The sequence below is a fragment of the Salvelinus sp. IW2-2015 genome, linkage group LG32 (genome assembly GCF_002910315.2).
Source record: "Salvelinus sp. IW2-2015 linkage group LG32, ASM291031v2, whole genome shotgun sequence".
Classification (NCBI taxonomy): domain Eukaryota; kingdom Metazoa; phylum Chordata; class Actinopteri; order Salmoniformes; family Salmonidae; genus Salvelinus; species Salvelinus sp. IW2-2015.
Window position 1 is genome coordinate 21,453,435 of NC_036871.1, and position 21,909 is coordinate 21,475,343.

Sequence of the window (21,909 nt, forward strand, 5' to 3'; positions counted from 1 at the left end):
AGCCGTACTGGGATAGTTTTTGTTAGAAAAAGTTGCATATTTCAGGTAGAAATCACAGTTTACAATTGCAAATCAAAGAAACCATCGAGAACTCGCATAAGTGCACTGATAATCTATCATATAGAGCACACGTGTGATGACAATTTACTCATCATAAAACATTTCATAAAAATAAACAAGCATAGCAATGGAAAGACCCAGTTTTGTGATTTCGACCATATTTCAGATTTTTCTAAGCGTTTTTTTCAGCGAAACAACAATAATGATAAGTTAGCATACAATGTGCAACGTTACCAGAGCATCGATTCAGCCAAAGAGCGCTATAAGTAATCAGCAAAATATATTATTTTTTCACTACCTTCTCAGAATTCTTCCCGATGACACTCCTGTAACATCATTTTACAATATACTATACAGTTTGTTCGAAAAGGTGCATTTTATTTAGCCATACAAACCGTGGTTACACAAATAAAATACTAGGAATCAAGCCTCATATGTCCTGACGTCATCTATCAGAGTTGATCTAGTTTTTAATTGAAAGCTAATCATATACTTGACGTAAAAAAATACAGGGTTGACAGCAATCGAAGACAATTAGTTCTTATGCAACGCTGATTTACATTTTTAAAATTATCCTTACTTTTCCAATACAGGGTTGGCCAAGTGAAGCTATACCAAACAAAATGGCGAAATATGCGTTTAAAATATTTCGACAGAAACGATTTATCATATTAAATATTGCTTACTTTGAGCTGTTCTTCCATCAGATTCTTGGGCAATGTATCCTTTCTATGTTATAAACGTCTTTTGGTCGATAGATGTCTCTGTCCTTCGAAATGTCCACCACCAAACGACCGACACCCCCAAAACCGTGTCCAAAGTTTCAGAGTGCAAAACAATAAATTTCCTCAAAATCGCACTAAACGGATATTAAATTGCTATAAAACGGTTAAATTAACTACATTATGATGTTTTAAACAACTATAACGACTGAAAACATGACCAGAGAAATATTGCTGGTTAGACAACGATTTGGAACGAGGCAAAGTCGTGGCCTTCACGCTTCAGGCGCACGCGAGAAAGGACGGTCTCTATACATTTTGGTCTTTATAATGGTCTGTGAATGTCCATCGATTCCATTGAAAGTGATGACGTACAGACACCCAGAGGAAGACGTAGGAGTGTCGGTTTCTTCATAGCATTCACTGTCGCCTTAAAACAGACTCCAGATCAGAGGTAAAAATTTCTGAAATCTGAACCCTGTCATGAAAAGTGCTGTAGAAATTGTTCTTGTAACCACTCAGAGACAAATTCAAAACATTCTATAGAAACTAGAAGGTGTTTTCTATCCAATAATAACAATAATATGCATATTGTACGATCAAGAATTTAGCACGAGGCAGTTTAATTTGGAGACACAAATATGCTAATGCGGAACAGCACCCCCTATAGTTCCAAGAAGTTAAACAATACAAATACAACCAACGCAGATAGATCAAGACGGCGAAACACAAGTATAGGGACAAGGTGGAGGAGCAATTCAGCGGGTCGGATACAAGGCTTATGTGGCAGGGGCTCCTAACGATTATGGATTACAAAAAGAAAGCCATCCACCAACACCGCCCTTCCGGATGAGCTAAACATATTTTTCTCACACTTAGAGCAAAACAACTACTGAGCGGCCGAGGAGAGCATCTGAGGTAAACATATTAATAGACCCCACGTGTGTAAGTCATTCAAACCTGTTAACCCTCGCATCCCTAGCCGTGCCATCAGAGCACGTGGAGATCATGTGGAGATCAATCTTTCTCTTGCTCAGGTCGCTATCCCCACCTGCCTCAAGATGTCCACTATCATCCCCATGCCCAAGAAAGGGAAAGTAACTGAACTGAATGATTATCAACCCGTAGCCTTCACTTCCGTCGTCATGAAGTGTCTTCGAGAGGCTGGTCAAAGACCACATCACCTCCTCCCTCCCCAACACCGACAGATCCACGGATGACACAGTCGCCATTGCACTGCACACTGCCCTCACCCACCTGGACAAAAATATATATATGAGGATGAGGATGGATGCTGTTCATTGACTAAAGCTTGGCTTTCAATATCATAGTGCCCTCTAAGCTCACCACAAAGCCCACAGCCCTGGGACTGAACTCCTCCCCATGCAACTGGGTCCTGGACTTCCTGACGGGCCGCCTCTAGGTGGTGAAGGTAGGCAACATTACCTCCTCCACACTGATCCTCAACACGTGGACCCCACAAGGGTGTGTCCTGAGTCCCCTCCTGTACTCCCTGTATACCCACGACTGCATGGCCTCACACATATCCAACTCCATCATCAAGTTCGCTGATGACACGACAGTAGTAGGCCTGATTACCAACAACGACGAGGCGGCCTACAGGGACGAGGTAGGCACTTTGACTGTGTGGTGCCAGGTAAACAACCTCTCCATCAACATCAGAGAAACAAAAGAGCTGATTGTGGACTTCAGGAGGAACCAGGCTGGGCACGCCCCCACACTCATCAATGGGGCCTCCGCGGAGACGGACAAAAACTACAAGTTCCTCAGCGTACACATCTCTGAGAAGCTGAAATGGTCAAACCACACGGACACTGTGGTGAAGAAAGCACAACAGCGACTCTTCAACCTCAGGATGCTGAAGAAATGTATAGTTTCCCCAAGGGCCCACAGGAGCACCATCGAGAGCATACTGTTGGGCTGTATCACAACCTGGTATGGAAACTCCACCACGGCGGACTGCAAGGTACTACAGAGGGTGGTACGCTCAGACGAACACACCATTGGTTGCACACTGCCTGTGTCAGGTTTTGGCCAGGACTGTTCTGGTTTTTTGTCACTAGATGTCCCCATTGCACCTTTTTTGTACCTTTTGTTTTTCCCTTGCTCTAATTATTGTTTGCACCTGTATGTCGTTCCCTTGTTAGTATTTAATCCCTGTGTGTTCCTCAGTTCCTTGCTCAGTGTTTGTATGTTAGCACCCAGCCCCAGCCCAAGCCTTGTTGTGAACATATATTTTTCTCTTGTTGGATTTTCCAGAGGTTCTCTGGTTTTGTTCTTTTGTATTTTGTATTAGTCTTTTGAGGTTTGTTTTTCCCTTGCTGTTTTTACCACTTTGTGGATTTTCTTTGTATTTTGGAAGATATCTATTTTTATTAAACCACCATCTCTAGTACTGCTGTGTCTGCCTCATCTTCTGGGTTCTGCCTATTTAGTGACTGTTTCTCGCACCGGGTCCTGACAGCCTGCCCTCCAGAACACCTACAACACCAGGTTTCGCAGGAAAGCCAAGAAGATTTTCAGGGACCCCAGTCACCCGAGCCATGGTCTGTTCTCCCCTTTCCATTACTCAGACGCGGGCAGTATAGGAGTATCATGGCAAAAACTTTAGGACTGGCCAATAGCTCCTACCCCCATACCATCAGGCTGCTGAATATTGTCATGTTGAATAGCCACCACTAGCCAGCTACTGCTCCCACCGTCCCCCATCCCTCCCACTCCCCCACACTTCCTACCGGTCTTTCTCCCCCCTGCTGCTCCCCCTATGGACATTTCCCACCCCCCTCAACGGACATTTACCCTGACCCCACCCCATTGGACATGTATCTTTGTGCACAGTTGTTAATATGTATATACAGTATTATTATTGTCATGACGTTGCCCTGTTGGGGAGGTTTATGACCCCCCATAAATACCTTTCCCCCTTTTTCTCTCCACTCTAGAGAATGGACTGTTGGAAAGCCCTTCGTTAGCATAGAGAGAGTATTGTAACATCAAAAGGTTGGGGAAAAGAACTATCTTTATGTAATCCAACCAGTTGAAAGTGTCCGTGGTACTTAAAGAATATGATGTCAGATCAGATGTCGTCTGAGACATTATTACTGATGATAGGACGTCATAAACTGTATCTTGGAAAGTCTACACATTCTAGTTATCAGATTCACATGGAATTGTTGTGCAATTTAAATGTTTAAATATGAAACTATTTGTGAAAGTTTAAATGTAATTTTAGTTTTTTAAATGAGAGAATTGTTTTCATAAGTAAAATATGCTCAATCAGTGGCCACACCCACGTGAATAGGCATTGGTTGGAAATGATGAACCAACCCCTTTTCTACATTTCTATAAGAGCCCCCATGACCCAATTCACGGCGAACTAAGCCATCCTCAGCATAAGCTCCGGTTGCGAATGGTTGAACGACTACAACCTAACGAAATTAACATTGTGTTCCCGATGACGTAAGGACTGATGTCCATACGTTTAAAAGGGCGACTTTCAACATGGAGGTGACGATCACCACGCTGGAAGGATGAAGTTCGACTATACCAGACAGAATATAGCATGAGCTTATAGTATGGCAACTTGGTATGAACTTTGAACTCTTATTCACGAAAGAAGTGATACAGCCTAGACATTGAGTTATCAGCAGCAGCTGCAAACGTGCATGGCCTAGGACAGGACGGACAATCTATTCAGAACGACAGGGTACTACAACATATCCGTTCTACCACACAACAACAGTACTACAACGTATACGTTCTACCACAAGACGACAGACTACAACGTATCCGCCCAGAAATATTCTTAAAAGGACAAGGGAGCTCTCTGCCGGGCAACCCAGCCATCCATCTTCGACCAATCTATCGAAGCGCAGCTCAGAGTAAATATATTTCTTGCATTTTCCTTTTCTGAATGGGCGGTTATTTAGAATGCATAAGATTCTGTATTTACGATAGCATAGCTTCATAATGTCCGATAGAGACCCAATTATTTTGTTTCTCAGTCTTCCCGCGCTTCCATTCAATCCCAACCCCCTTTCTTTGTGTAACCAGCTGTCATATCGGTTTCATCCGCTAGGGACATTTTATTTTATGACATAATTAGTAATCAATGTATGATCCATCCTGTGTACATGTAATTCTGTGTGATTATTTAGGTACAGTGCCTTGCAAAAGTATTCACCCCCTTGGCCTTTTTCCTATTTTGTTTCATTACAATCTGTAATTTAAATAGATTTTTATTTGCATTTCATGTAATGGACATACACAAAATAGTCGAAATTGGTGAAGTGAAATGAAAAAAATGACTTGTTTTATCTGTGTCGTCTGCAAACTTAATGATGGTGTTAGAGTCGTGCCTGGCCATGCAGTCGTGGGTGAACAGGGAGTACAGGAGGGGACTGAGCATGCACCCCTGGGGAGCTCCAGTGTTGAGGATCAGCGTGGCAGATGTGTTGCTACCTACCCTCACCACCTGGGCGCGGCCCGTCAGGAAGTCCAGGATCCAGTTGCAGAGGGAGGTGTTTAGTCCCAGGATCCTTAGCTTAGTGATGAGCTTTGAGGGTACTATGGTGTTGAACGCTGAGCTGTAGTCAATGAATAGCATTCTCACATAAGTGTTCCTTTTGTCCAGGTGGGAAAGGGCAGTGTGGAGTGCAATAGAGATTGCATCATCTTTGGATCTGTTTGGGCGGTATGAAAATTGGAGTGGGTCTAGGGTTTCTGGGGTAATGGTGTTGATGTGAGCCATTACCAACCTTTCAAAGCACTTCATGGCTACGGACGTGAGTGCTACGGGTCTGTAGTCATGTAGGCAGGTTGCCTTTGTGTTCTTGGGCACAGGGACTATGGTGGTCTGGTTGAAACATATTGGTATTACAGACTCAATCAGGGACATGTTGAAAATGTCAGTGAATACACATGCCAGTTGGTCAGCACATGCCCGGAGCACACGTCCATGTAATCCGTCTGGCCCCGCAGCCTTGTGTATGTTGATCTGTTTAAAGGTCTTACTCACGTCGGCTACGGAGGGCGGGATCAGACAGGCGTCCGGAACAGCTGATGCTCTCATGCATGCCTCAGTGTTGCTTGCCTCAAAGCAAGCATAGAAGTGATTTAGCTCGTCTGGTAGGCTCGTGAGTTTATTCAGAAGACAACAGCTCTATAAACATTCTTCCGTGGTGCCCCGACTTCCTAGTTAATTACATTTACATCATTAGTTTAATCAGGTAATGTTAATTACAGAGCATTGATTTGATGAAATAGCATGTCATATATCACTTAATCCACAGTAAAGACACAACATTATATACAGTATTATTATAAACAATTTTTATTATATTTATATTGTTTTATTTGACTTTGTCATGCACTGTTGGAGCTCGTAGCGCAATAATTTCACTGTACTTTGTAATCACATCTGCAACCCTGTACACATGACAATTAAACTCTGTAAATCTAAAAAAAGGAGACTAGAGCACACAGAAGTTCTAACTGAACGGACGAACATTTGCATGCTCCTGGACGGTCCATTTACTTTGTGCTGTTATAATTTATGATATGAAATCCTGCAATTTTATTGGGGCAGTTCCCCCACAGAGCAAACAGCTGGCAAAACAATCCAAGCAATGTTCGCACGGCGTATGCACCCACAGAGGCGGAGCTGCGGTAGCTGGCAGTCACTAAGGAGCAGAGTAGTAAGTAACTGAACAGCTTGTTTTGAAACAGAAACATGTACACATTTACCACACTTTGATTAACATTAACATTTAAAACATAAAAATGAATTATGCAGTATATACAGTGCATTCGGAAAGTAGTTTGTCACGTTACAGTCTTTGAAAAAAACTTTTTTTATACGCCTTTTTCTCCCCAATTTTGTGGTATCCAATTGGTAGTTACAGTCCTGTCCCATCGCTGCATCTCCCGTACGGACTCGGGAGCCGTCCCTCCTCCAAAACACAACCCAGCCAAGCTGCACTGCTTCTTGACTCAATGCCCTCTTAACCCAGAAGCCAGACGCACCAACGTGTCGGAGGAAACAGCGTACACCTGGCGACTGTTTCAGCATGCACTGCGCCCGGCCCGCCACAGGAGTCGCTAGTGCGCAATGGTACAAGATCATTCCTGCCGGCCAAACTGTCCCCTACCCCGGACAACGCTGGGCCAATTGTGCGCCGCCCCATGGTTCTCCCGGTCGCGACCTGCTGCGACAGAGCCTGGACTCGAAACAGGATCTCTAGTGGTACAGCTAGCACTGCGATGCAGTGCCTTAGACCACACCATCACTTGGGAGGCCCTGTCATGTTACAGTCTTATTCTAAAATGTATTAAATTGTTTTTTTCCTCATCAATCTAGGCACCCCATACTGACAAAAACTGTTTTTATTTTAATTTGAGCAAATGTATTTAAAAAAAAATGAAATATCACATTTACAGTTGAAGTCGGAAGTTTACATACACTTAGGTTGGAGTCATTAAAACTCGTTTTTCAACCACTCCACAAATTTCTTGTTAACAAACCATGTTTTTGGCAAGTCGGTTAGGACATCTACTTTGCGCATGACACAGTAATCTTTCCAACAATTGTTTACAGACAGATTATTTCACTTATAATTCATTGTATCACAATTCCAGTGGGTCAGAAGTTTACATACACTAAGTTGACTGTGCCTTTAAATAGCTTGGAAAATTCCAGAAAATTATGTCATGGCTTTAGAAGTTTCTGATAGGCTAATTGACATAATTTGAGTCAATTGGAGATTGACCTGTGGATGTATTTCAAGGCCTACCTTAAAACTCAGTACCTCTTTGCTTGACATCATGGGAAAATAAAAAGAAATCAGCACAAGACCTCAGAAAAAAACTGTAGACCTCCACAAGTCTGGTCATCCTTGGAGAAATTTCCAAACGCCTGAAGGTACCACGTTCACCTGTACAAACAATAGTAGAAGTTAAACACCATGGGACCACGCAGCCGTCATATCGTTCAGGAAGGAGACACGTTCTGTCTCTTAGAAATGAACGTACTTCGGTGTGAAAAGTGCAAATCAATCCCAAAACATCAGCAAAGGACCTTGTGAAGATGTTGGAGGAAACAGGTACAAAGTATCTATATCCACAGCAAAACGAGTCCTATATCGACATAACCTGAAAGGGCCGCTCAGCAAGGAAGAAGCCACTGCTCCAAAACCACCAATAAAAAGGCAGACTACGGGGCAACTGCACATGGGGACAAAAATCTTACTTTTTGGAGAAATGTCTCTTGGTCTGATAACAAAAATGGAATGTTAATGACCATATGCCCATCGTTATGTTTGGAGGAAAAAGGGGGAGGCTTGCAAGCCGAAGAACACCATCCCAACCATGAAGCATGGGGGTGGCAGCATCATGTTGTGGGGGTGCTTTGCTGCAGGAGAGACTGGTGCACTTCACAAAATAGATGGCATCATGAGGCAGGAAAATTATGTGGATATATTGAAGCAACATCTCAAGACATCAGTCAGGAAGTTAAAGCTTGGTCGCAAATTGGTCTTCCAAATGGACAATGACCCCAAGCATACTTCCAAAGTTGTGGCAAACTGGCTTAAGGACAACAAAGACAAGGTATTGGAGTGGCCATCACAAAGCCCTGACCTCAATCCTATAGAAAATGTGGACAGAACTGAAAAAGTGTGCGAGAAAGGAGGCCTACAAACCTGACTCAGTTTCACTAGCTCTGTCAAAAGGAATGGGCCAAAATTCACCCAACTTATTGTGGGAAGCTTGTGGAAGGCTACCCGAAACGTTTGACCCAAGTTAAACAAATTGAAGGCAACGTTACCAAATACTAAGTGTATATTGAGGTTATGTAAACCTCTGACCCACTGGGAATGTGATGAAAGAAATAAAAGCTGAAATAAATCATTCTCTCTACTATTATTCTGACATTTCACATTCTTAAAATAAAGTGGCGATCCTAACTGACCTAAGACAGGGGATTTTTACTAGGATTAAATGTCAGGAATTGTGAAAAACTGAGTTTAAATGTATTTGGCTAAGGTGTATGTAAACTTCCGACTTCAACTGTACATAAGTATTTAGACCCTTTACTCAGTACTTTGTTGAAGCACCTTTGGCAGCGATTACAGCCTAGAGTCTTCTTGAGTATGATGTTACAAGCTTAGCACACCTGTATTTGGGGAGTGTCTCCCATTCTTCTCTGCAGATCCTCTCCAGCTCTGTCATGTTGGAATGGGAGCGTTGCTGCACACCTATTTTCAGGTCTCTCCAGAGATGTTCAATTGGGCTCTGGCTGGGCCACTCAAGGACATTCAGAGACTTGTTCTGAAGTAACTCCTGAACTGTCTTGGCTGTGTGCTTAAGGTTGTTGTCCATTTGGAAGGTGAACCTTCACCCAAGTCTGAGGTCCTGAGCACTCTGAAGCAGTACTTTGCTTCGTTCATCTTTGCCCCGATCCTGTCTAGTCCCCCAGTCCCTGACACTGAAAAACATCCTCACAGCACGAGGCTGCCACCACCATGCTTCACCGTAAGGATGGTGCCAGGTTTCTTCCAAATGTGATGCTTGGCATTTAGGCAAAATAGTTCAATCTTGGTTTCATCAGACCAGAGAATCTTGTTTCTCATGGTCTGAGAGTCTTTAGGTGACTTTTGGCAAACTACCAAGCGGGCTGTCATGTGCCTTTTCCTGAGGAGTGGCTTCCGTCTGGCCACTCTACCATAAAGGCCTGATTGGTGGAGTGCTGCAGAGATGGTTGTCCTTCTGGAAGGTTCTCCCATCTCCACAGAGGAACTCTAGAGCTCTGTCAGTGTGACCATTGGGTTCTTGGTCACCTCCTTGACCAAGGCCCTTCTCCCACGATTGCTCAGTTTGGCTTGGCAGCGAGCTCTAGGAAGAGTCTTGGTGGTTCCAAACTTCATCCATTTACGAATATTGGAGACCACTATGTACTTGGGGACCTTCAATGCTGCAAAAATGTTTTGGTATCCTTCCCCAGATCTGTGCCTCGACACAATCCTGCCTTGGAGCTCTACGGACAATTTCTTTGACCTCATTGATAGATTTTTGCTCTGACATGCACTGTCAACTGTGGGACCTTACATAGACAGGTGTGTGCCTTTGCAAATCAATTGAACTTACCACAGGTGGTCTCCAATAAAGTTGTAGAATAATCTCAAGGATGATCAATGGAAACAGGATGCACCTGAATTCAATTTCGAGTCTCATAGGGTCTGAATTTTTGGTATGCAAAAAAATTCATAAAACCTGTTTTCACTTTTTCATTTATTTATTTAATCCATTTTAGAATAAGGCTGTAATGTAACAAAATGTGGAAAAAGTGAAGTGGTCTGGATATTTTCCAAAAGGCACTGTATATATATATTTTTTTACTGTTGAAAAAGCATTCCAGGTGACTACCTCATGAAGCTGGTCGAGAGAATGCCAAGAGTGTGCAAAGCTGCCATCAAGGCAAAGGGTGGCTACTTTGAAGAATCTCAAATATAACATATATTTTGATTTGTTTCACACTTTTTTGGTGACTACATGATTACATATGTGTTATTTCATAGTTTTGATGTCTTCTCCATTATTCTACAATGTAGAAAATAGTAAACATAAAGAAAAACCCTCGAATGAGTAGGTGTGTCCAAACTTTTGACTGGTACTGTATATATATATATATATATTTTAAGGACCAATCACAAGTGGGGCGCCGCCCCTAATGCCCTAATGGGTGGGCCACCGCTGGTATTTGCACATTGCTACAGTGTCAGAATTTCTACATTGTGCAACAACAGCAAGGCCGGGAGCTATGGCGGATGTAGCCTTAGACCGAGGGGGAGACAGGGAGACTCAAGAATTTCAGAGATTTCTAAGCATGCAGAAAGGGGGTAGGGCGGGGGTGCTGGTTCCCCCTCAGGGTGAGCTGAACTGGGAAGAAAGACGAATAAACACAGAAGCTAGTCAGTGTGACAATACCAGCACTCTCTCTCTCTCTTTCTTTCTCTCTCTCTCTCTGTTGAGCCTGTAATTATCATCATACTCTGCAGCTCTGCTCAATCAATCATGGTCATTCTCTCAGCCACCCACCCCTTGAGGAACACTCCATCAAAACCTTTTGAATGTGTTTTGCTGTTGGGCAACAAAGAGAAATAGAGAGAGATACAGAGCGAGAGAATGTGTTTTGAAAGTGTATAGTGTAGAGTTCACTCTCACTTTCCCTGCCTTGCCACTCTCTCTTTGTCTTCCTTTCCTTCACGTTTATGTCTGTCCATCCAACTGCACCTAAACCGTCAATGCATATCTGTGAATCACTGGCTCGCCAATAGCCTGGGTGATCAGAAATCCATCCCTTTCGCCGCTGCTAAAATAAATACGTGTGAGATCACTGGTGATGTCACCAGGGGCTCCCCACAAGCCAGACAAACTAGTCGTTTGTCTTCTCTCAGCCTCTGCAGCAATATCTCCCTAATCCATGGCTTCCAGCCAAAGGCACAATAAGTTAATTAACCAGCTCATTCCATCAGCACCTCAAAGGAACTTAAAAGCAAGCAATCCCTCATTTATGGGTTAATTAATAAGATGGGGAAAGGTAAACATAGGAATCAATTTGCCAGACCAAAGCTGCATTGGGAAAAAGCTCATCCGACTGATTAAGATGATCCCGGAGACTAAACATGGACACATTTGCTCTGACTGCAGCCCTCTCCAAGGTGGATATTGTTTTGAAGTTTAATGGGAAGGTTCACTTCCCAATAGCCACATCAACACAATCAAATCATTGTATGCTTGGGAAATTAGGCTGTCAAATAGCAAGCAGAAGTCCCATTTGGGAAGGCACACTGTAGTGTACAGTGAGTGCTGCAATATGCCTGCAATCTCCAATTGTCTTTGCAGACAAGCGAACCCGATTGACTGCATTATTCTGCTGTCGTGATTGGTTCTCTGCTCCTCCATCTTGGCAGCTTGACATCAGTAGAGGAAGAGTGACATCCAAATACACCCACTATGTGTTTGTCTGTCCAAAATGGTTCCATTTTCCAGCAGCCCTGTATTCTCTGCCTCAGCTACTATAGATCCACCAGTGCTGACAGACAGACAGATCATTTTATAGTATCACACAAGGCTACAGTAGGTGACCATGATAGCAATAGGCGTCCATGATGACAATGTCAGACAGAGGCTGTTGTGCCCCAGTCTCTCTGATGAGCAAGTGTGTCTATCTACGCTCCCAAAAGAGACAGTTCCAAATTACCATGAACTACAGGCTCCAAATTGTGATTACAATCGTGCAAGGCTAAATCATTCTGCTGTTGGAGGAAATAACCTGGCTTAGATAATGAACAGATGAAGCTTCGACGTGATTGGCACTTTGAGCATAAATAACCATGGTAACCGAGTAATTGCCATAAAGTTCTCTTGTCTCAGAAATAGCGGTTTGGGGGAAAAAGGGAGTCAGAAATTAGTCCTTGCTCAGTTTAACTTATATATAATTGTATACATTGTGGCCATTTATTTGTGTCACAAAGGACTGCAGTGGCGTTCTCTCAACATGATCCTTTCTCCTGGCATTAAAGAAGGCCATTAGTATCGAGGGTTATGATTATGAAATGCTTTTCTTTTGAAAAGGAATCAGATCCCAACTTAATCCACAAATAAGACTTGTATAGGCTATGGAAATCATGTGTTGTACTGGCACAGAATTCAATCTGCCTACATGAAAGGTGTCCTCCCACAAGGCAAAACACCTTATTTTCCAAAATGGCTTCTCTAAAAATAAAAATATATATGCAACGCTGGGAGTGTTTTTTATCTCTTGGGATTTCCTTTGGGATATTTTTTTTCTCCACATTTCAAGGAGAGGTAACAGTGGTAGTGCTACTAGTAGTGGTGGTGTTGGTGGTAGTAGTAGTAGTAGTAGTAGTAGTAGTAGGCCTAGAAAAGGGTATTCTTACAACCTAGCTATCTGTGTATTTGACTGGTGTGGCCACTGAGGTATAATAAGAACTAGACTGCATCCAAGATGGCCAACTTTTGTTTTCAACGTAATCTACTCACGTCCGCATACGCCGCTTCGTGGTTGCTGCCAACTTTCTTATTGTGATTACTCCACCTGTGTACTACCACTCTGTGCGCACTGGACAGACAGCAGTATTGTGAGAACATGCTCTGGGAACTCTGTCAGAGCATGTGTACAGCAAAACAAGCCAACCAGCACTTCCCTGGCTAGCTGGCGTCATGACCTCAGAGCATGAATATAAAATGTTAACATCTTTGGCTGTAAGTGATGATGAAAAAATAAATCGGCCTCTGCAATTATAATTTGAATAATTCAATGGATGTTTTGTTCTCAAATTGACTTCTCTGTGGATCCGTCAATGGGAATTGTCTTTCTCGGCCGTGATTCAGTTAAACTGCAGTACATAACCAATACTGTAGGTGTAGTCAAAAGCGTGCTTCCATCCTCTGGCACATTTGGTATGGCAGTTGTAAGGATTATGAGACATTTCAATTTAAAGGGCAATTCCATCACTTTTAAAACTCATTTTCATTATCTCCAGCACAATACCAGCGTATACATAAGTGAAAACCACACATTTCTATGTTTTGTAGAAAAAAATATTAAGTTAAAAATTTCTACTGGATGACCATCAAAAGTTAAAACACTTTAAAAACAGTGATTTTCAAACACTATGAGATTCACAGGGATGTGGGGAGCAAGAAAATAACCTCCCTCTGGCTAAAAACTTGTTGCAGGTTTGAAAACCACTGTTTTTCTTACTTTTAATCCTACCCTGTGATATCACAGAGACCATTTTTTAGGATCTTTCTTCTTATCTCTTTATGATCCACAGATCATAGAAACGTGTGATTTTCACATATGTAGACACTGGTATGGTCCTAGAGATGTTGAATATGAGGTTGAAAAGTGGTGGAATTTACCTTTAAGTACTATTCTTTATCCAGAGGTATTATAGCGGTTCTTTGTTTAAAACTATCAGCAACACCAGTTTCCTCTGCCTCATGCCGTTGCCAGCTTGAGTGACACAGTTGTGCCATGAGATGTCATATCGATCGGGTCTGAGCGCTCATTTCCCAGGCAGGTTGCCTTCCCCTGCTCTGTCTCAATGCCTGGACATTTAATGCGGGGAGGCAGGAGGAAGTTTCTGATTAATAAAGATATTATGCAAATGTGCATTCCCTGCCTGCCTTGCAGCCCTGAGGTGCGGGGGATCGCAAGGCATGTTGTTCATAATGTGCGCCAAAGGAATGACAGTAGCTGGAGGTAGATGGTGAAATGACGAGTAAGCAAGGTGCCATACATGTTAGAATGTTTTTCTTGGAACCAAACTACAGTGCATTCGGAAAGCATTCAGACCCCTTGACATTTTCCATATTTTGTTACGTTATTCTAAAATTGACTAAACCATTTCCCCCCTCATCAATCTACACACAATACGCCATAATTACAAAGCAAAAACAGGTTTTTAGAAATGTTTGCTAATTTATTAAAGATAAAAACCTGAAATATCACATTTAACAGAAGCATTCTGACCCTTTACTCAGAACTTTGTTGAGGCACCTTTGACAGCGATTACAGCCTCAAATCTTCTTGGGTATGACGCTACAAGCTTGGCACACCTCTATTTGGGGAGTTTTTCCCATTCTTCTCTGCAGATCCACTCAAGTTCTGTCAGGTCGGATGGGGAGCGTTGCTGCACAGCTATTTTCAGGTCTCTCCAGAGATGTTAGGTTTGGTTTAAGTCTGGGCTCTGGCTGGGCCACTCAAGGACATTCAGAGACTTGTCCCGAAGCCACTACTGTGTTGTCTTGGCTGTGTGCTTAAGGTCGTTGTCGTGTTGGAAGGTGAACCTTCGCCCAAGTCTGAGGTCCTGAATGCTCTGGAGCAGGTTTTCATCAAGAATCTCTCTGTACTTTCTCCGTTCATCTTGGCCTCAATCATGACTAGTCTCCCAGTCCCTGCCAGTGAAAACCCCCTCACAGCATGATGCTGCCATCATCATGCTTAACCCGAGGGATGGTGCCAGGTTTCCTCCAGAGGTGACACTTGGCATTCAGGCCAAAGAGTTCAATCTTGGTTTCATCAGACCAGAGAATCTTGTTTCTCGTGGTCTGAGAGTCTTTAGGTGGCTTTTGGCAAACTCCCAAGCGGGCTGTCATGTGCCTTTTCCTGAGGAGTGGCTTCCGTCTGGCCATAAAGGCCTGATTGGTGGAGTGCTGCAGAGATGGTTGTCCTTCTGGAAGGTTCTTCCATCTCCACAGAGGAACTCTAGAGCTCTGTCAGTGTGACCATTGGGGTCTTGGGCACCTCCCTGGCCAAGGCCCTTCTCCCTTGACTGTTCAGTTTGGCCGGGCGGCCAGCTCTTGGAAGAGTCTTGGTGGTTCCAAACTTGTTCCATTTAAGAATGATGGAGACCAGTATGTTCTTGGGGACCTTCAATGCTGCAGAAATGTTTTGGTACTCTTCCGCAGATCTGTGCCTCAACAAAATCCTATCTCGGAGCTCTACGGACAAGTCCGTTGACCTCATGGCTCCCCCTTTTTTCTCCAAACATAATATGGTAATTATGGCCAAACAGTTCTATTTTTGTTTCATCAGACCAGAGGACATTTCTCCAAAAAGTACGATCTTTGTCCCCATGGGCAGTTGCAAACCGTAGTCTGGCTTTTTTTATGGCCGTTTTGGAGCAGTGGCTTCTTCCTTGCTGAGCGGCCTTTCAGGTTATGTCGATATAGGACTCGTTTTACTGTGGATATAGATACTTTTGTACCTGTTTCCTCCAGCATCTTCACAAGGTCCTTTGCTGTTTGTTGTTCTGGGATTGATTTGCACTTTTCCCATCAAAGTACGTTCATCTCTAGGAGACAGAACGCATCTCTTTCCTGAGCGGTATGACGGCTGCGTGGTCCCATGGTGTTTATACTATTGTTTGTACAGGTGAACGTGGTACCTTCAGGCGTTTGGAAATTTCTCCCAAGGATGAACCAGACTTAGCTGGCTGATTTCTTTTTATTTTCCCATGATGTCAAGCAAAGAGACACTGAGTTTGAAGGTAGGCCTTGAAATACATCCACAGGTACACCTCCAATTGACTCAAATGATGTCAATTAGCCTATCAGAAGCTTCTAAAGCCATGACATAATTTTCTGGAATTTTCCAAGCTGTTTAAAGGCACAGTCAGCTTAGTGTATGTAAACTTCTGACCCACTGGAATTGTGATACAGTGAATTATAAGTGAAATAATCTGTCTGTAAACAATTATTGGAAAAATGACTTGTGTCATGCACAAAGTAGATGTCCTAACCGACTTGCCAAAACTATAGTTTGTTAACAAGAAATTTGTGGAGTGGTTGAAAAATGAGTTTTAATGACTCCAACCTAAGTGTACGTAAACTTCCAACTTCAACTGTAGACAGATGTGTGCTTTGCCAAATCATATTCAATCAACTGAATTTACCACAGGTGGACTCCAATCAAGTTGTAGAAACATCTCAAGGATGATCAATGGAAACATGATGCACCTGAGCTCAATTTCGAGTCTCACAGCAAAGGGTCTGAATACTTATGTAAATAAGTTATTTCTTCTTTTTTTTAAAAATCTTTAATACATTTGCAAAAATGTTTTTAAAAAACGGGTTTTGCTTAATCATTATGGGCTAATTGCTGAGATTGTTTTTATTTAATCAATTTTAGAAAAAGACTGTAACGTAACAAAATGTGGGAAAAATCAAGGGGTCTGAATACTTTCCCAAAGCACTGTATTTCAGGTATTGGCCACAGGCTGCTGTAGAAATGTTCTCTTCCATCTCTTTCATACTATACTCTACTATTTTCAACAATAACCACCACTTGCTTCTTGCCCGTACTGCTAAGCACAGTGGTCTCATTCCATCTGTGATCTCTATTTCTTCAAGGTTGGACTGGAGGTGCCACTCGTTCCTGGCTGGACACTACAAGCACATTTAGAAAAGACGAGAGACAAATCTTGTTTCTAGCATTTTCTCTTAACATGTTTGTCCTCCCATTTGCCTATTTTTCATCGTTTGACCCCCTCCCACCCGCCACCCCACCACAACTGGCCATGCTTTCTCCGTAAGACCAAGGCTTTCTCTATTATTACCATGCTTGCCTGGAGTCCTTTGACCCCTCCTCCTCTGAGCAGCCGGGCGTCTCGCGTCCAGGGCCGTGGGCCATCCGCTCACTCCATCACAGCTCCCCACTTAGCTCTCTTGTTGTAGTCCACCCTCATAAATTTGCCCAGTGGGACTGTTGACCAGGGCCAGGGGTTGGCTGGTAACTCTAGCCCAGTGGCCAGCCTCCTCCTGGGGGACAGTGGAGGTCTTTGTTCCCCTGTCATGCCTCACATTCCCAGAGGAGCCATGGGTCCCCTGGAAGGCAGAGTTCATGGGGAGGGACACAGTGCCATAGCCTCATAACTCCCAGACTGATTCCATGGTAGCGAACATTCACGTAAACTCGCGAGATCAGGCAGCTTGCGAGGCTAACAGACCCATTCTTCTACACCATGGTTTCCAAATCCCGCCCCCAGGCATACCCATTGAGAGCAGAGCAGTGATATGGCTCAAGCCCTCATTAAATATGGCAGTTTCAGACAATGGCTTTAGACAGAGGTGCTTGAAGGTAGTTGTTACACCCCTAAGGATCCGATTGAAGGACATGCAGTTTGGCATCCAGGATTAGACTACTACATAAAGGGTCAATGGATCTGGATTGGAGTGAGGTGGGGGCAGTGAAGGATGGAAGGATGGATCCTTTCAAGACTTATGTTTAAAAGACAGAAAGAAAGGTCAATGGTAGGAGTGAAATTATATTGTTGCTATTTGAAAACACAACAGTTGATGTTGTACGTAAAATTGGGAATTTGGCTTAAAGCTGTAAAAAAGAGAAAAAAAACATACCATAATATCATAGCATGTAACATTTGACTGTCCACATTAAATCCACAGTAAAAAAAGATAACATCTGATAATAAGGTACATAAAACCTGATAGTACACAATGTATTTTTCTGTTCCCTGAGAGGAAAAGGACAATCTGAGACAGAGCCCCCTGGCCGCTGTTGTTCCCCCATCCAAAAGAATTGGAGCGGACACTTCAGGCTAGGCCATGATGTCCCCGCAAAGGATTTGTTTAATGGAAATTTGGTGTAGGAGTACATCCCCCGAGGGACACTGAGCTGTAACAAATCTCAAGGACGTGCTCCAAAATATGACATTTACCCGCTGCTGGCATCACAAATCATTCACACCAGGATGTACTAACCAGTGCACACAGATCCAACCAACCGTCACTGGAAAATACATCCCCCTCCAGGACCACGCTCTCTTTTCTTCCTCTTTTTCCCTCCACACTAGCCCACAACACACAGGATTTATTTCTGCACCTCCCGTTTCTACTAAATAGCAAGTCTGATGATGGACAGGTTCTTAATTWGAATTATTGACGTGTTCTTAGGGATTTAAGGCCAGGTGAGACAAGATGTTCTGTTCAAATATGTTTAGTTCATAGCTGTGTGATTGTAAAGTGAACGTCTAGCTATACTGTATGTGCAGTATAGTTAGATGTACAAATAACATACAGTACCTGACGGTCAGTGATTATTCCAGATAATGAAAAAGGTGAGGCTTTGACAAGGCACTGCATTGCACACAAATACTGGGCTCTGTTGGAGGATAGACTGTTAGGGAAGTTAGCCCAGGGAGGGAGGGGGAGATGGGACGAGGGTGATCCAGAGAGGTGGGTGGGTAAATGTTTCTGATGTGGACAGGAATGAGTTCCGACAGCTAGACTAAGGATGGAGGAAGGAGCTTATTTCACGGCTGATTTGTTTTAATATCTGGAGCAACAGCAGGAGGGAATGTGGGGTAGAGGGCTACGGAGAAGGGTATCGAAGCCAGGCACTGGGAGAGAGAGAGGGGATTGGAGATTGTGTGGTGGGAGGGAGGGACAAGGTGGAATGTTGGAGAAGAAGAAGAAGAAGAACAAGGTTGAGGGTTTATATAACAGGTAACTTAATTAAGAGAAGGGAACATGAAAGGAGGCAGGTGATCATGGCTATAGAAGGGATCATGGCTATAGAAGGTGAGAGGCTAGAGAGAGAGATAGAGAAAGAGAATAAGAGAGGGATGTTGTTCTCTGGAAGAGAACAGAAAAGCGAGATCAGATGGACCGAGAATGAATGAAAGAATGAGAACAAGAGAACAAGAAGAGGGTGGGGTAATCTCTGTAAGAGAGAACCAGTGTAGGGTAGAGGTTATGAGGTATGGGGAGCTGTGTTCTCAGGGCTGAACGAGGTGATGTCAGGTGATGGTCAGGCTCAGAGAGAATCAGAGGAGAGCAGCCCTTTGATGCAATCAGAGGTGAAGAGCAGAAAGGTGAAGAGCACATGAAAGGCCCCAGAGCTAAAAGAGAGAGTGGCAGAACACAGAGAGAGAGAGAGAGAAATAGTAGAGTGAGAGAGTGCTCTACCCTGATAGAGGAGGAGTTGGAGAGATCACGCAGTTTCTGCATATTACCTGCCTCACCAACAACATCCCATTAGCATGTCTATAGCTGCTAGCACAACATCTAAAATACATCTATGCAGTAATATAAACCAAAATATAATCTTGAGTTAAAAGAAAGAATTATGAGAAATGAAATCAGCAGGAAAGTAATTGTGGTTTGCCTAAGAATGAGCATGGACATTGATAGGAGCTGATTGCTGCTACTGAGAATCAAAGTGAAGAGGAGAGGAAGGGAATATTAGCAGTCCTGCTTAGCCAAGCCCAGCGTGGAGGGACGAGCCCAGAGCCAGGCTAACAGGTCTGTGATCCATGGGTAACATCTGTCAGCAGGACGCAGCTCCCCTGCTGACAACACCATGGATCACAACCTGGCAGCTTCTAGTTAACACTACAGTCTGAATACAGCCCTATATGATCACAATGTGGCAGCTCCTAAACACTACAGTCTGAACACAGCCCCATGGATTGTAATGTGGCAGCTCCTCGCTAACAGCACTACAATCTGAATAGAACACAGCCTCGTAGATCACAACTTGGCAGCTCCTGACAACCCTCCACTCTGCACAGGCCGATAGAGTTGGTTCCAATTTGCTCCTTACACCTCTGTCTTGGCCCTAACCCTTCGATGTTTGCAGATCTGAAGATTCTGGATAGGTATAAGTAATGCTGTGGTGGATCAAGTTGGGGTCCCGTGATGCTCAGTTGGTAAAGAATGGCGCTTGCAACACCAGGGTTGTGGGTTCAATTCCCACTGTGGACCAGTATGAAGAAGTAAAAAAATGATGCACTCACTAGTGTGTTGCTTTGGATAAGAGTGTCTGCTAAATTGCAAAAAAATGTCAAGGGTTACAAAGAGAATTGGGAGCAGCTGATAAACTACCATCAAACTCAGGAGGTACATGTGTAGATACAACTCTTATTTTGAAAGGAAACGCAATTATTCTGCCCATCGAGCGGTGAATGTCTCAGTACTTGTTATCCAGTGCTTGTGTTGTAGTTTGAATCATCCTTTGATTGCCAGATTTACACGGAGAATCCTTTCAAATAGCTCTCTGCACCAAGAGCACTCACTCTGTTGGAGCATTGTTTGGAGGAACCCACTGAAATGTTCTCCCCATCTACCGTCTACTTTGTCTCCCATTGCAAGTGGGCCTGTCGAAAGCCATTTTAGACTGTAAGCACCTATCCTCTTTTATGCATGGCTGTTGTTGAAAGCCAAAGCAGTGTGCTTGTGCGAGAGAGAGGTCCGTGAATAATACTCCAAATACAAAGAATACTTTTACATAATACTCTGTCACAAACCGTTGTCGTTGCTATTGGGCTAGCAGCATATGAATTGATGTCGCTTTATTTGGCAAACAGCATCCAATTCTTCTTGTCCTGTGTCCTCTACAGTGACAGCTGCTCCCAATGGCACCTGCTATGGCCTCCTGCCAATTTATTGTACATCTGGTATGTGACATCATTGTGTCACACACTGTCGTAGAGACAAAGTAACATGTCACCCACCACAGCAAAGAAGGCTCTCTCTTCCTACCCCAAATTGAAGGGCAAACAACCTCCCCCTCATCTCCATCGGAGCTGGGAGGCAGTGCAGGGAGTTCACTGCCATGTGTGTAGCGGTTATGGTCTAGAGCAGTGGTATTCAAGGTAGGGGTCACAACTCCTAGTGGAGTCGTGGGAGAACTGCAGTGGGGTCCAAAAATGAAGAGTACAGATTATTGTATGAGACAATATACAAACGTTTTTGAGAAAGATAATTAAAACAATTTATTTTATTGAGTAAATGTATTTATTGGTTTCTTTTCATTTTGATAAGAGAGGAAATGTATTTGTTGATGTACTAATTTTAAGGCGAGAAAAAAAAATGTGGTCCCCAGAAATTCTGCCCAAAAAATTGGGTCCCTGCTGAAAAAGTTTGAATGCCACTGGTCTAGAGGGTACAGGGAGTGCAGTGTGGGTAGTAGAGATAGCATTGAGTGCAGGGAGTGCAGTGTGTGTATTAGCACTGTCAGAGAGAGAGAGAGAGGCCACTTTGTGTGCAAATATTTCTCTGTCCATTGACAAGCACAGAAATAATTACTCCCTTGCAAATGTGCCTGAATAATTTGCTCGATTACCCTCTCTATGTAGACAAGCACTTCCCCCATTGCAGAAATCAATGGGGGGAGAGGAAAAGGATGGTGAGATGTTGGCTTTTGGGTAGTTGTATAGAAAGAGAGAGAGGAAGCAGTGCCTGTGACTTCAGAGGACCTTCTTTGTAAAGTTTCTTTGAGCAGGGTTACATGGGTGTTCTACGTGCATGCATGTCTGCGAGTGCGAGACTTTGTGTGTGTTTCTGTGTGTTGTATATGCCACAGCTGTCCACGCAGAGTGTGGTGTCGCTGGTGCTCCAGTTAGCTAATCATCCCTGCAGTCTCCACTCACAGTGGTGTCATTACTGAGCATTCCGCATGGCTGGCCAACTAACAAACAAACTGTGAAAGACATTAAGGGGAGAAATCCAAATTTGCCTCGCTAAAAAAAGCCCTCTTCTGAATCTCTGTGGGAAAAAA